The sequence below is a fragment of the Anastrepha obliqua genome, chromosome 1 (genome assembly GCF_027943255.1).
Source record: "Anastrepha obliqua isolate idAnaObli1 chromosome 1, idAnaObli1_1.0, whole genome shotgun sequence".
Taxonomy (NCBI): Eukaryota; Metazoa; Arthropoda; class Insecta; order Diptera; family Tephritidae; genus Anastrepha; species Anastrepha obliqua.
The window spans coordinates 156,342,410-156,359,107 of NC_072892.1; the positions used below are offsets into that span (position 1 = coordinate 156,342,410).

Here is a 16,698-nt window from a genome sequence, read left to right on the forward strand (position 1 = left end):
AAAGGAGAAGAAGAATCATCCCAGGATTTCACCTCATCCTCCATACAGCTGACGCAAAAAGGATCCGAAGTAAGTCTAAGTTTTACAGTATGCATACCACACGAATTTCGATAGTTGAGATTTTGTCAGCCTCAGAAGATCCCTCCAACGCTTTCGATCTACACGTGGCCAGAAAACCTTCATCACCTTACAAGTTTGTGTATTTGCCCAGCGCTCGCTGAGTTGCGCGAAGCCTATCTTTCCATGAGCAAACCGAAAGTGGTCAAGAGGTTGACAATCCTCTCCCTTACGGGGAAATCATCTCACAGGTGGCTTGTCTGGCCAGCTCATCCGCACAGTTTCCCGCAATGTCGCTGGACCAGGAAGCCAGACGAGTCAAAGAATTCGGATGCAATCGAAAGTGAAGCCATACAGTCCCATACTAGTTTCGAATGCAACGTCATTGAGCTGAGGGCCCCAACAAATGCTTGGATATATGAGTTAAAGGTAAGGGGGCGTCCATAAATTACGTGAGATATTTAAGGGGGGAGGGGGTCGAGTCAAATCTCATCTAATCTTACGTTGGAGAGAGGGGGGATCTCGGCAAATATCTCGCAATTTTTTTTCTAATTGAAACAAAAAAAATTATACTATTTTGGATTGTACATGCTTAAGAATGATTAAGATCATTCACTAATTCGTTCGAAAGAAACTTCGACGTTATATGTACATTACTACTGTCAAACCACCATATTTGTTTTATACCAAATAGCTCAATTTAATCTGAATTTACGGTACAGTGTAGCCCGTCGTTTGTTTTCGCGCCACTATCAGCCGAACGCGCGACTCGATGAACAAGAGCGTACGAGCTGAGTGGCAGCGACACACGGACAGGTTCCAACCTTCTTTGTTTATTCTTGTAAATGTTTTACTCGACTTAGTTCATGCTCTTACTAATTTAAAATGAGCTATCAAGATTTTTATAACGCATACGTCAAAAGACACGTCTATAAGGCGAAGAAGTCCTGCCACGACGATGTGATAAAATTATGGAATACTGCGAAGCAAAAATTCCCGAAGAAAGAAGAGTTAATACATCGCATTAAACATGAGATTGAACGGCTTCTCAGGGAATCCACTGAGAGAAAAGTTCGGTCTACTTTAGCATTCCTTCAAAAGGTAGGTTAAATATATATTTTTTTAAGAAAATACTTTTTTTTATATAAAGTTTATTGTTACAATTAATAGCATAAAAAAATTCTTGATAAAATATGCTAAAATCATAACTACAAAATATTATTTACTTCGCATCTATCATAAGAGCTGCAGAGCACAGGCGAGCAGCTCACATTGCACCAGCTAAGCAAGCGCGTATGTTCCGCAAAGTGCGACCCTCACGGATTGTCACAAGACGAGCTAATGAGTTACTGTGCGCAAGCGTCAACGGCTTAGAGTGGATAGATCAGAACGAAGTTGAAGGAGAAGATGATTTTACTGAAACTCATACGGACATGTGGGTCCTAATAGTCTCTCTTGAAACAGCGCATGATTCTCCATGGACTGAATTAGAGTAGATATTCTTTTTTTAATCGCAGTAGTTACGATTTAAGTCTTCTATTGTTAAATTTTTATTACACTTATAACTCTCAGCAATATTGATTACTAGTCTTAACTAATTGTAAATAAAAGCACGAAGCAATTTTTTTTTTTCTCTTTTTACAATAACAATCCAACGCGTTTACATAAGAAACCCACATTTTGAAAAATCTCACGTGAGATTGGGGGATGGGGGAGGGGGTTGAATAAAATCTCACAACATCTCACCAGGGGGGGAGGGAGGTATAGAAAATTAAAAAAAAAAACACCTCACGTAATTTATGGACGCCCCCTAAGAGGTAACCAACTTCAAAAATTATACTCAGGTAAATTTGACTGAGGCAAAATTAAAGGAGGAGGAGCTCAGCCAAACGCCCAAAAAGGGCATTCGCGTTAATTATATATACACATATATACATATATATATATTATATATATACACAATTTGAATAAATGCCCTTCATCTAGCTGTCGAAATGGAAATTCACTATATTTAAATTAAACTATATTTGATTAAAATATTTAGGCAGGAGGCAACCTTCTTAAAAATAACGACTTTTGAATAAAAGTGCATTTAAATGTCTTTCACTCCCTAAATACATTTTAATATTTTATTTCACATATATACTTAATTCACTAAATTTGTGGCAGGTGACAACTCTATCAAAATTTTTGTAAAAATGGAGTTAATTGTATGGTAAAAATTATATATTATAAAGTTCTAACAAATTTCAGAAAATTATCATCAATATTTTAAAGGGTTACAGGTAGTCAGAGGCCGGAAAAAATTATGATTTTCAATAATTTTTTTTTGCTAGTCAGTTGCTTTATTTTACAAAAATAAAAGCATAGCATTAATACATTATGTTTCAACTTGATTTTAGCAAATTTTCAACAAAAAAATTAATAATTGTAAAAGTTATCGCTGTTTCTGTGGAGCCCGTTTCTCTAGAAGTCCCTTGCGGTGATCATCACAAGTCCTTGGAGATATTCATCTAAATCTATCGGTCAAGAGAAATTAGTTTCATTAATATATAATCTTGTGCCTGATTGAAGCTCTTGTTTTCAAAACTAACAATATGGCGGCCTCAAGAAATATTTTTTAGATTTTTAAGAAAACAACCGACAATTAATATACAAAAAAAATCGAAATTTGTGAAAAACAAAAATCCTTCGATTAGACACGAGTTTTTCATGTTTTTCAAAAGCAGTATAAATTTTATTGAAATCTACCAAGCGGTTTTTAAGTTACAGTGCAAACCAGCTCAAAAAACATAGTTTTGAGAAAAACGCATTTAAATCTTTCCTATCGATTTACGTAAAGTTATATGAATTATTTAATTACTTACACTGTGTCATCTATTCCTGCGCCATATAATAGTTGTTTAGCCATCATAGCAGCTTCCGATCGAGTTGCTGTTACCTACGTAGCATTCTACCTTCTTAAGTGTTATCATTAGCGCGCTTACCTGCCTCTTTCATACGTGCAACATCCAGCTACTTGCTCTCGATTGATCCGGAGAGCGCTTTGTTAATTGTTGAATAACTCCAAAAGTATTTGTCGGATTCACTTCAAATTTTCACACAATATTCTTAAGGTATTATAATTTAAGAAAATGAAGAAAGAAAAAAATCCAATTTTTGGGAAATTCTGACTGCACCCAACCCTTTAAAAGTGAAATGCCGAATGCTGCTTCGCAAGGTCATTAACTCTAGTGAGCCCAATTACCTAGCCGAACGAATTCAATTCACTGTTCGGGATGACCGCCCTGTTTAGTAAAAAATACAGTTGTCTTGTATCGGAACGTCAGTTCTTCGTTCTTCTTCTTTTTGGTTGTTCGTCTTTGGAACGCTCTACCACAAAAAAGCTAAAATCCATTTGAAGTGCATTGCGCTTTAAAAAGGAACTCATACATTATTCTACCCACTAAATTGCTAATACGAGTATGCACATACACACACGAATATAATCTTCCAATGCTTCCCTGTTCTTCGCCTCCTACATCCACTTTTTACAGCCTACTATTCCCCTTCTCCAACCTTTTGCCCTAAAATATCTCTATTTTTAATGTTATTTTTAATATTTTAGTACTAAGCTCAAACACTGTAAAATAACTTATGGTTGTGTGCTTGATTAATAATAAATAAATAAATAAGGCACACCCTAATGTATAAAGTATGAATGTATGTGCATTCTAAATGAAATACCGCAGCTTGTTTTGAGTATAAACTTCTGCAAGTAATTTTAAATCAGTAGTAAAACTTTATGGTGGGTGTTTGTGGTAACTTTTTTATATACACCTACACATATAAATGTGTGCATGTGCAAAGTGTAAGTTAATCTCCAAGAAGCTAATAAACCCACTTGAATTTTAAAAGACAAACGATGCAAACATTTTATTTTTAGAGGATAGGCTAAGTTGATGCTCAACAGTTATGGTGCAAAACAACAACAATAACAATAACAACTACCATAATAGTACTAAAGAAAACATTGCCAAAGTGACGCCTTAAGATGTGAAAACGCTTTATTAACAAGAGCGCACGCACACAAGCGCACAAAATAAGAACAAGAATTGAAAAATTTGCAAAAGTTCAAGTGCTCGACTATAAATTTTTATTTACTCGTACAGTCTTGGCCAAAAGTATTAGGCACCCTACTAAAATAGAAATAATTCCAAGTGTGGCTAGGAAAGTGGCCGCTGCTTTTTGCAAATGCTGCGCTAGTGCGTTTAACCTTTGATTACAACAATAAATCGTTCAATATTATAGGGAAAAGCCATGGATCACTTGGTGCGTAAAGTCAAAGCAGTTGCACTTTTAAAGGTATACTTAAAATATTTTGGTCTATCTACCTGTACCCACTTATATAGGTCCTAGCTCTAAACACGATTTTATTGCGACTCAACAGAGAGTGAGTGAAGGTAGCCACGTATAGGGGCACGAAAAAAATATCGATATTTATTGGTATCGAGTATATTCGTTATTGATACCGATATTTTATACTTGATACTTTTGTTTCGATATCTGTACTTTACAAGTATCTTTGGAGCGCGTCTACGCGCGACTACGTGAACCACGCCACTCAATTTGCGACGCCACTTCATAAACGACAGGAAAAAAGTGAATTATCATTTAAGTAAATTTGATTTAAAGTTAAAGTAAGTATTAAAGCTATTATTATGTGCGATTTATTGAAATTTGTGTCGTTAGAAGAATACCGCCAAGCCGAAGCAATGTTTGGAGATATTTTACCAAACTATCCAACGACGAGATGAGGTGCAAGACTTGCTTCAAAACTATCAAATCATCTGGAAACACCTCAAACATGCATAAGCATATAAAGAGCTACCCCGATGCGATGTATGTATATTGTTTCCTCATGGTACATATGTGCACAAAACAAATTATGTTTTACGCTTTATATTTTTTTTGTGCAACAGAAACTGGAAAACAACAAACCACTTTTACAAGAGATCTTGATCTGCTGAGTCCATCAAGACATGAAACTGAGCGGCAACCATCAACAATTTTATCAAAAAAATCTGCTTTGGAAAAATTTTTAAAAGCTCCTACACCACTTGATGCCGAAAATGACATCTATGCGGAAAATATATGTGAGTCACCTAAAAAAAAATGCAACTGTCCATTACACAATCAATGGAACGCAAAGTTTCGTATTCGGATGGCGGAAAAGATCATTGAAAACTCTGCAAGTTGTTGCTTTACTTTATTTGCGCCGACAAAAGACCATTTGATATCGTAAAAGGGCGTGGATTTAACAAATTGATGAAGAAAGCCTGCCCATAATTTAAAATTCCAAGCGTTGATACGCTAAAAGCTCAATTTATTTTTTTTTTTTTATACTATAATGCATTCTAAAATTCAAAGCACATTTGAAAATGTAGCTCACGTGGCACTAACATGTGATGTTTGGACCGAGATGATGACTGTTACCAGTTATTTGGGAGTTACTGCTCATTTTTTGCATAATGATAGTCTTATGTCTCGTTGCATAGCCACCGTTGCTCTAGATGAAAGGCATACTGGTGAATACATAGCTGCAAAATTGAATGAAATTTGTACAAGCATGCACATCAATACAGGAAAAATGTTTTTCTTGGGAAAAACCATCACTTGTCTTGCTTTGCCCATACACTAAATCTCATCGCTGAATCTGCAATGTCAGTTAATGACTTCAATATATTAATAAGCAAAGTGTGTGACATTGTAAAATACTTCAAGAGCAGTGTAATTGCCAGCGATGCGTTACGAGAAAAGCAAGCTCTCTCTCAACCACTTAAACTGATTTTGGATGTAAAGACACGGTGGAATTCCGTTTATTATATGCTCCAGAGATTTATTGAGCTAACGCCGATAGTATATCAAGTCTTAATGTTGAATGTTAAAGCACCGCCCACACTCTCAGCTTTAGAAATTCAAAATATTAAAACATTGGTGAGTATTTTGAAACCACTAGAATATGTTACCAAAGAGCTGTCGGGTGAACGATATGTGACTATAAGCAAAATTATACCGATTGTGAATTGCCTGAAGGCGCAGATTAATGATGTATATGTGCCTGTAGGTGAGGACTACGATGATATGACAGTACTACATGCGGTAAAAAAAGAAATGATTAAACAAATAGAACGCCGATTCGGATGCATTGAAGAAAACTACTTAATTTCAATTTCGTGTTTACTGGATCCGAGATTCAAAAATATCCCTTTTAAAGACAAGTTAGCTTGTGCGAAATCAATTAAGTTACTAAGACAATATATAATATCCAGTTCAAGTGTTCACTCGAGTGAAAATGAAAGTGATTCTTCCATAGAATCAGCATACGATTTTTGGAGTCACTATAAGAAGTTGGCGCACACAGAGAAGCTGCATAAAAAATCATGTTCTGCAATGAACGTTACAAATAATGATGAATTAAGTCAGTACCTTTCTGCCCAGGTTTCGCTGCTCTCTACCGACTCTTTAAAACAATGGGATGACATGAAAGTGGTATATCCAAAACTATAGAACATGGCAAAGAAGTATTTGGGAATTCCTGCGACATCTGTGCCCTCTGAACGTTTGATCTCTAAAGCTGGGAGTACTGTGACAAAAACTCGCAACCGACTTTCACTGAAAAGGCTTGACAAGCTGCTGTTCCTAGGGGATTGTACGGAGGAGGAGTGGGATATTTAAAAATAATGTAAAAAAATAGATTTGGTGCAAATAAATAAATACTCGATACCTTGCAACATCGATACTTAGAGATGAGCTGCAAGCAATGGCATAAATGTTAACCCGAGTAAAACGAAATGAATGTTTTTTACAACTAAAAGCTATATTGAGGTTGAAATTCCGCTTGCAGACAGAGCGTCATCTCTAAGAGTAGTGCCAGCTCTGAAGCTTATCTGGAAACACAATGAAGAAAAGCGGGTAGAAAAAGCGTATGTAGCTTATCACACTTGCAAAAGGGTTATCAGCAGAAACTAAGGTATGAAGCCGAATCTCACACTTTGGATGTACTACACCGCCATAGTAAGACCAATTATGTCATACGGAGCATTGGTATGGTAACCTGCATTAAACAAATACTACAACGTTAGGCGACTAACAAGCATATAACGACCAGTCTACCCCGGAATAACTAGAGCTATGAGATCGTGCCCAGTAGATGCACTTAATGTCATGCTTTACCTGTTATTGCTAGACTTACAACTACGACTTACAGCACAAATGCCATCACCAGCATAAAATAAGGTGCTTCCTGGAATGCTAGGATGTCTGGTCATAGTGTACTTTTAGACAGCCAGCTGGTTTGCTTATTAGCAAACCATCAGATTTTACTACCGCTATCCTAGAACTTAGATTAGAGTTTAATGTAAAGTTCACCACGCGAAAGGAATGGGATTGGAATTCAGTATTCAAAGAAAGCAAAATTTCACTTTCCACTGATGGATCCAAAATGGATCGGCGAAGTCCACGTAGGAGTATATTCGAAAGACCTCGAGACGTCCAAGTCCTTTATACTGGAGCCTTTTTTCTGATAACTTCGAGTTTATTTATTCAAAATAGTTCACTCTGGCCTCGACACACTATTTTGCGCGATCTAAAAGCTTTTCGAAAGAGTGTTTCAGGTCATTGACCGGAATGTCCTTCAGGATATCGGTACAACCATTTTCGATGGCCTCTAGGACGCAAAATGTTTTCCTTTCATGGCCAAATGCAATTTTCCGAATAGGTAGAAGACACAAGGAGCCATATCAGCGGTGAGTGACTAATCGTAAAATGCGATTTCTAATCAAAAAATTCAGTCAGAAGAGTGGATCGATGAGATGATGCATTATCATGCAATAAGCTTCAGCTTCCTCCTTTGCGGTATTCAGGACGAATTCGACGAATGCGATGCAATAAATGCTCAAAAACGCCAAGATAGAAAGGAGCATTGACGATTTGGCCCGTTGGCACGAACTCCTTGTAGACAATTCCCTTGGAATCGTAAAAATAAATGAGCATCGACTTGATTTTTGACTTCTCGAAACGCGATTTTTTTGGTGGTTGCTCGTCTGGGACATCCAATCCGGCACTTTGACGTTTAGTTTCAGGCTCATGTTGTAAACACCACGTTTCATCATCAGTTACAATGTTGTGAAGGAAGTTCACGTCTTTTCTCGCCTCTTTAATGAAATCTTTCAAAGGTTGAATTCTGACCAATTTTTGGTCCTCAGTTAACTTGTGCGGAATGAAACATGCGCAGACCTTCCGTAAGCCCAAATGATCAGTTAAAATGCAATAAATCGATGTTTTGGAGATATTCAACTCCGATTCCTTGAATTTCAACGATGATTTCGATTAATTTCTAATGAATTTATGAACTATTTCGATGAAGTTTTCGGAGATTACTGAGTTTGGGCGGTCCGTATGTTCATTGTCATTTATGCCCTAACAACCACTCATGAACTCTGGAAAGAGATAGAAAATCATCGCCTGCAACTTTTTTCATCAATTGAAATGTTTTGGTAAACGTCATACCGATTTTAAAACAAAATTTGATATTAACTCTTTATTAGAAACTCGTTTTTGTACCGATGACACAAACACACGGACACTTTAGAAGCAATAACTTCGCTTCCACTCAACCGAATGTCACCAAGCATTCACTGGGAGTCAGCTAGGGATTTAAGGTAGTAGTCTGGTAACTTACACGTTTTTTGAGGCCATGTTTGGAACATTGTTTGGAAGGGAAAATAAAATTCAATCGGTTTGATTTTCTGATATGTTATTAAAGGTATCAGAAGGTGTACAAAAAAAATTATTATTTTTTTTTTTTAATGTTTTGATACTATTTTTGTACACTGCAGCAAGTGGCAAAAAAAAGAGGTAGAGTGGCTGGCCGGCGTGATTTCGTCACTTGTGGTCATCTGAAACAGAAAAAACAAATTGCTTATTAATCAGTGTGCTTGTCGTTCTGGCGGGTAGTAAGATCAAATGATTTTGACAAAAAATAACAAAATGGCGGACTTCGTAAGAAAATTGCCTTTTTTTAAAGTGGAAATCGGACTAAAAAATGGAAAGTTAGGGACGAAATAAATTAAATCTACTACCCGCCAGAACTATTGATGTGTAGAAAAACATATCTAAATTTCAGCTCAATCTGTTAGATAGAAAATTTGTTTTCACGACGGCCATCCGGAAAAACGTTGTTTTGAGAAAAACGCGTTTAAAGTTTTAGCGGCTTAGCGCGCGCAAGTACGAGCCGCTCTCATGTATGTGCTATAATTTCGTCAATATTTCGAATTTCGGTCTAAAATTTGTACAGTATATTACCAATATATCGCACTTTCAAAATATGTAAAAAAACGAAATTCGAAATTTTCAAAATAAGTTACCAGACTACTACCTTAACTTCCAACTCATTAAAAAGATGGCGCCATAAAAATGTTTTTGATGACTCCAGTCTTGTTTATTTTGGACTTCACATAGTAAATTATAAAATCATCGGACAATGCCAAGAATAACTTAATGCTTTAGCGGGCACAACAGACATCACTCTCATGGGGTACCTGACCATAGGAACATAGAAGGAAATGAGCAAGCTTCATCAGTAAGGCAGGGGACATGCTATCTTCTCGCTATTTCAGAAGCAGACCGTTGACAGATGGACTAACACGAATGCCTACAAAAAAAGTCAACAAACGTGGTCCAATTTCAACAAATCCAGAACTGACGAGTTGTTAAGATAGCCACGAGCAGACATATTCTGAACTACGCTAACAATAGCCGACCAGTGACCTTTGGGAGACGACGTCAGTTAGATGGGGTGGCCGTACAACGATAGATGTAGAAACCGCTATCAAGAAGAATCTAAGGAAACAGTCTTTCACCATCTGTGTAAGGGCCCAAGTATGGGTTCTCTATGACATAGAATGCTGCTTATCGATGGTTAACTTCAAAGAAATTGCAGAAAGCAAAATACTCAAATCAAGATGGTTCGACTAATAAAAAGTAATGGTTCTAGTAGTGGTGTATCAAAGTGGCCACTTTTATGCTAATTAGGTCTGGACTGGGTCACTCAGACAACACCTGCACCATCATTAATTCCTCTGTATTCTATTGATTTATTAATAAAAGATTATAACCTCACTTTTTAAAATGATAAATTCAGTAATTCATGAGCACCTCAATACTTTTAGCCAAGTCTGTGTACGGGCATACGTTTACATAAAATACATATGGATATACCTATGTATGTGTGTGTTTGTGTACCACAGATATTGTCACTGTTCGCAGTAATAGATCTCGCCAACTTTTGATGCGCGCTTGTGCGTGCCACAACAACAACAGCAACAAAAGCACTAACCCCCACAAACGACTACAAAGAGCGCGTATGTAGTTGCATGAAAAATTGAAGCGACTGAAAAAGCCAGCGAAACCCGCGGCCAAAGTTGGCATTCACTCAGTGTAAGCCAGCGAATATACGCACGCACACACTCGCTCGTACGCTCAAGCAACTAAAATATGAGTGCAAGGCGAACAATTTCTGCAGCATGCGCATAGTAGCGTGCACAAAGAATGAAGAAGTTTGCGACAAAGAATTCCGAGCGCATTCGGTGTAGTGGATACATTGCGCTGTAGCGTGCAATAACGCTATAACACCTGTGTGCATGCACCGGTTTACTTAATCCATTTGCACAGACCGGCAGACCCTTGCAGATGCATTGGCGTATGCACACATACACACACACACTCGCATCCTTAAGTATACAAGCAGTGTTTTATATTATTCGACTTTCCACAGTCTTAAGTGGAAATTCTTCTGAAGCATTCGTTTGGCTTAAGCTCTGGGAATTCCTTTCAACTTTGAAAAGGATGAACGTGACAAAACAGCGGTATAAGGGGCAATGCTCCCTGCTGACATTTAGGCTTGCCCTCCTTCCACTTTGCTCCACACTCTGCCTGGGACACGGCAGGATGCGCTATATTTAGTTGCTACTTAGCCTCTGACGTGTGTGTGTGAGTGTGTACGTAATACATTAATTTATACACACACACATGCATGGCTTTGTGGCGCTTTACATATATAATATATGCCCTATACGCGTATGTTTGTATATGCGAGTGTATTACCTATCAACTGCCTGTCGTATGTCAGCAACGTTGATGACACAAAATATATGAAATTAAAATACGAGAAAATGTAAGTAAACATATTTTTACAATATTTTTATGGACATTTGCGCAGCGCAAAAATATTGCTTTACTTTGTCAATGTCAATTTATGAGCGCGCATGTGGGTGTTGAGAAAGCTGTGCTCACGCTTCGTATACCAAATTACAGTAAAATGGGTGTCATGTGCTGTTTGCCAAATTAATAACGGTAGTAAAATGTTTGTTATTCATTCAGAATTTTGAGTATTGGCTATCAGCGAATAAATCAATAGTCAGCGCCTATCATAGAATCCATTGTAGAAAACCTTCGAATACGAATGTCTTCTACGAATACGAAAAAATTTTAGTCGTGGATTCCATATGAACTCAAAAATGTTGTTGCCAAACTCAAAAGTCAAATTTTGATATTTCTATAAAAGCTGGTTCAATGTAAACAAGAAATTTTAGCAAATTATGATAAAGTTTCTTGTCAATTCAGCTGAATTTCCAATTTAAAATGCACGCGTTGACATGTGCAATTATGTTAATGGAGAAGAAAAGTGCAAGAAGCAAATGGGTTCTCAGAGTTGATCAAACCATCTTGAAAGAAACAAGCAACCCTCCGATATGGACGAATCAATATGCCCTTTCGTTAAAGAAAAATTTTACTCAAGTACGATTTATTAAAAATTACCGTTTGAATAAAGCTGCATTCACATACGTTTTCAGTTTTATTGTAGACAGCGCAAGCTCAGCGAGGTCGTCCTCCATTATTCCAGTTTTCCGATTACCTTCTGCTTTACGGTTTCTTTCATGTGGATAGCGCCATTCAGCGCCGTTTGCTGGCCAAACTAATATTCCCATTTCTCACTAGCTATTATCATGCGCTGGATAAACGTTGGGTCCGAATTCACTTGCTCAAGAATGTCTTCGTCTTCAGCCACCTTCTTGCGATGAATTTTTTGAAATTCAACTCTCTTGGAATGAGTCGAGCAGTCACGCGTCTCATGTCCAATTGATGGTGTAAAATGTTGCGAATTGATTCGTGAGATACGCTAAGGTCACGAGCCGCCTCTCTCAAACTTAAATGATTGTTTCCCAGCACCATTTCCTTTACTTTGTCGACGTTTTCATTCGTTGAAGAGGTTGAAGGGGGACCAGATCGGGGCAAATCTTTCACGATTTCTCGGCGCTCGGCAAAAGCCTTATACCACTCATAGACCCGTGTTTTTGATAAAGCATACTCGCCATAGGCTTTTTGCAACATTTTCAACTATTCGGAAATCCCATTCAAAACACAAAATTTAAAACAAATTCCTTCTTCGATATTTTTATCCATAGCACACCTGCAGTTGACTGATATAATTAAATTCCAAAAACAAGCTAATTGACAGATCACGCTGAAATTCTTCGACACTATGGAGGATAGTAGTACCAACATTCCAGCAACAAAAATTTAGACAAATAAGGTGAAATCCAAAATAAATAAGACTGAGCTAAAATAGAAACGACAGGAGCTTTGTTCTGTTAACTTCGAGTTTATTTATTCATAATAGTCCCCTCTGGCCTCAATACACTGTTTTGCGCGATCTAAAAGCATTTCGAAAGAGTATTTCAGGTCATTGACCGGAATGTTCTTCACGATGTCTGTACAAGCCTTTTAGATGTCCTCTTGGACGCAAAACGTTTTCCTTTCATGGCCAAGTGCAATTTTCCGAATAGGTAGAAGTCACAGGGAATCATATCAGGGGAGTACGGGGAGTGATTGATGGTTAAAATGCGTTTCTAGTCAAAAAATCAGTCACAAGAGTGGATCGATGAGATGGGGCATTATCGTGCAATAATCGTTAGCTTCTTTCTTCGCGGTATTTAGGGCGAATTCGACGAATGCTATGCAACAAATGCTTCAAAACGCCCAGATAGAAAATTTTATTGACGGCTTGGTCCGTTGGTATACAGTTTCAAAGCTAGAAGCTCGTGATTGACAGTGTCGAAAGCTTGAGAATGATCCAACAGTGTAAATGAAGTTACGCGATTATTGTCAATGTTGAGTCTGATGTCATCCAATAACCTAATTAGCGCCGTTATACAGCTTCGGTTCGATCTAAAACCAGTATTGTACCGATTGACCAGTAGACTTCTACTCAGAAAAGAATTTATCTGAGCGCTCATGTATTATACAATGGATAAAAAGGGTAGTATTGTGATGTGTCTAAAGTCACCATTCGATTTCCTAATTGGAATGATTTTAGGCGACTTCCAACAGTGAGGAAAAACATACGTGATTAAAATGCTATTTAAGATACGTTTCATAAGGCTAAAACCTTGTTTTATCATTTGATGTTTCGTGCACAGAGATTCGAACCTATCTACGTACTCCCGAATGGTAGTCACGCACAAGTCCATTCTGCTACTGCTCCTGCTGTAATTATTAAAGAGTGACTTAAAAAAGCAGCCATAGAAATTCTAAAAAAATGTACACCTCTTTCGCGACTACGTAACGTATGAGATGATTCCGTTCCCCAGAGAATTCCGCTGATCTCTAATCGAAAAATGTGTGTATGAAAGCAACAACAGTTTAGTGAGGTCCTAGCAACTTTGTTTTTAAACGGGATTAAGCCATTTTGCATATGTATAATTACGTGGAGTGTTTTGAAAACCAATCTAATTACATAACAGTTTGTTAAAACAAAAACAATTCAGTGCTGCTTAGCCATTGCAACGTTGGTTTTAAGAGAATATTCTTGTTTAATTAATTACTGGATAGGTGGTGGATGAATCGAAAGCAGCTTTTAAGTATTTTTATGTTATTTCTTTCTAAGCTAATAATTCTGCAAAAATAACATTTGCTAGGGTTTCATGAGTCAAATAGCCGATTAGGCGTTTAAGAGCAAATTAAATTTTTTAAATTTTTTTATAACTTTTTTTTTCAAAGGAATAGAATAATTTGGCCGCCTACTGTAAGTTATTCAAATTTGCATGAGCGGATTAGACGTTTAAGAACAAATTAAAGATTTTTAATTTTTGAAGTGAAACTTCTTAGGCGTCAATGGACGAGCGAGAATGGAGAGTAAAGTTTCGAGGCCATGCAGCGTTTTGGGCATTTTTCGTTCCGCGAGAGAGAAAAAAGATATAACGTAGAGGAAAAGGAGAGAGAGAGCTATACCTTATATATATCTTAGATGCACTTTAGGCTATTTTTCCAGAGTTTTTCCTTGTGGTTGCTAATTTCTTTTGAAAAATAACACTGCCTACTTTTTGGCGCTTGTTTGTTGGTGCAAACTTGTGGGAAATATATGTTTGGTGCCTACTTTTCGGCGTTATATAATATATCCTTGGTGCCTACTGTTTGGGACGTTTTTTGGTCCCAATTTTTTTGGCGTTTCTTTTTGCTGTCTACTTTTTGGCGCCTATTTCCGTTTCCTGGATTGTGTTTGGGCGTACTATAAGTGAATGGATATGAATGGATCCGGTGTCGGATTCATTGTTATTGCTTTGCGGTAATTTGTGCCATTGCTGCGGTCCTGGAATCGCTGCGTTTGTGCGGGTGATAAACGCTCGGAGTAGTGCGCGTTGTTGTCAGGGTTTGTGTCCGGTGTTTACCTACGCCGGTCGACCCTTCTCCGTTTTTTGTAAATTTTATCTATTTGTATTCTCTGCAAATGTTGTGAATTTATTTAGATATATATTCTTTCTCTCTCTCTCTGTCTCATTCTCTCTCCGTTCTCTCCCTCTTTCTTTGTCTGCCTTGAAAGTTTCACTTCTGTTATGTGTACTACGCTACACGCACTTTTTTTTCAAATGAGTACAATAATTTGGCAGCCTACTGTAAGTTATTCGCCTTTACATGGGCGAATTAGACGTTTAAGAACAAATTAAATTTTTTTAAACTTTTTTTTGAAATGAGTATAATAATTTGGCCGCCTACTGTAAGTTATTCAAATTTGCATGCGTGGATTAGACGTTTAGGAAAAAGTGAAAGATTTTAAAATTCTTTTATTATTAATTATGCTTTTTTTTTTAATTATGCTTTATATTTTTTTAATGAGTATAATGATTTGGTAGCCTTCTGTAAATTACTTGAATTTACAGGAGTGGATTAGATGTTTAAGAACAATTGAAAGATTTAAAATTTTTTTTTATTTTTATATTTTATTTTTTTATTGATTTTATTAAATGTGTACAATAATTTGACCGCTTACTGTAAGTTATTCGAATTTGCATATTGTGCAAAGCTATTTGCACCATTCAAATTGACCTTTGCCATATTGCGTAAGTGTTTGTGAACACGAATGGGTGACAATGTATAGCAGACCAAAAGATGCTTGCGTGCGTGTGACATATAATATTTATTGCCTTTCCGCAAGGCAAGAGCTTGGACAAATTGCAATGATAAAGTGGAAAACATTCAATAACTGTCCATACAAAGTGCAAAATATTTATTTGGAAACGTAAATGCAAACAAATATTTTACACAAACACAACATTTTCTGTATATTTGCATAATCTGCATGCACTTAACTATGTAACTATGTGTGTATGTGTGCATTACTTAGCATATTTCCCAGTTAACCAGCGAAGCTCGCAAGGTGATGCAGTCAACAAGTAGAGGGAGCTATAGTTTTATGCCGATTCATTGCAGACGATTTTTTGTATGAGGAGCTTTTTCATGGCAGAAATACACTCGGAGGTTCGCTATTGCCCCCTGGGGAGCTCTTAGAAAAAACTTGTTCTATCATGTGTTGTTTCATGTCCGAATTGTCGAACCTAAACACTTTCGAATGGTAGTCACGTAACGTAGTGCTTCTGAAATTTGTAGTTTTGTTTACATTTGATTTTTCTTCTACACTTTCCACAATTAAAAATTTAGCCCTTCTGTTACTTCGCCGATGTAAACCACTTTCCATACTGAAAATCATATTTTGTGTTATTTTTGAAAAAATTCTATTTTTGCGCTACCGCGCTGCTCTTGAAGTTTCCGCTTTCACTACTGCGCTTTGCATTTGGCTGGCTTGGTTACACCTCTGTATATTTGCATGTATTTGCATGTGCTTATGTGTACACGCGCTTGCATTTGCTCTGACATAAAATGTTCGCCTTAAGGCTTTTGGGTGGCAGAAAGTGTTGCTCCTTAGCTGCGCCCGCAACTATGCAATGGTGTTTGTGGCTGAAATACAATATTGTTGATGTGCCACTGCAAGTACACTACAAACTGAACAGCTAACCGCTCAGCGCCATTAGGCGTGTACTTGTATATGATGAAGTTGTTGTTGTTGCTGCTTCGTTTCGCTGCTCTTTCAGGATATGCGATATCATTGATGTTTTCCGGCAATTTTCCACATTGAATAGTTTAAGCAGATTAAAAACAACAGCATATAATTATCCACACCAAGGCAAGACCTGCAGCGAACATCAAAGTCAAGCAAATTGATGACGATGTCGTCGATGACAATGACACTAAGGCGACTCAGTCGAG

General features: G+C 37.2%; 1 pseudogene; it reads left to right on the top strand.

The window, feature by feature from the left end:
- The first annotated feature begins 5,970 nt into the window (after nt 1–5,970).
- On the top strand, nt 5,971–6,774 carry LOC129238001 (zinc finger BED domain-containing protein 4-like; annotated as a pseudogene).
- The last annotated feature ends 9,924 nt before the right edge of the window (nt 6,775–16,698 follow it).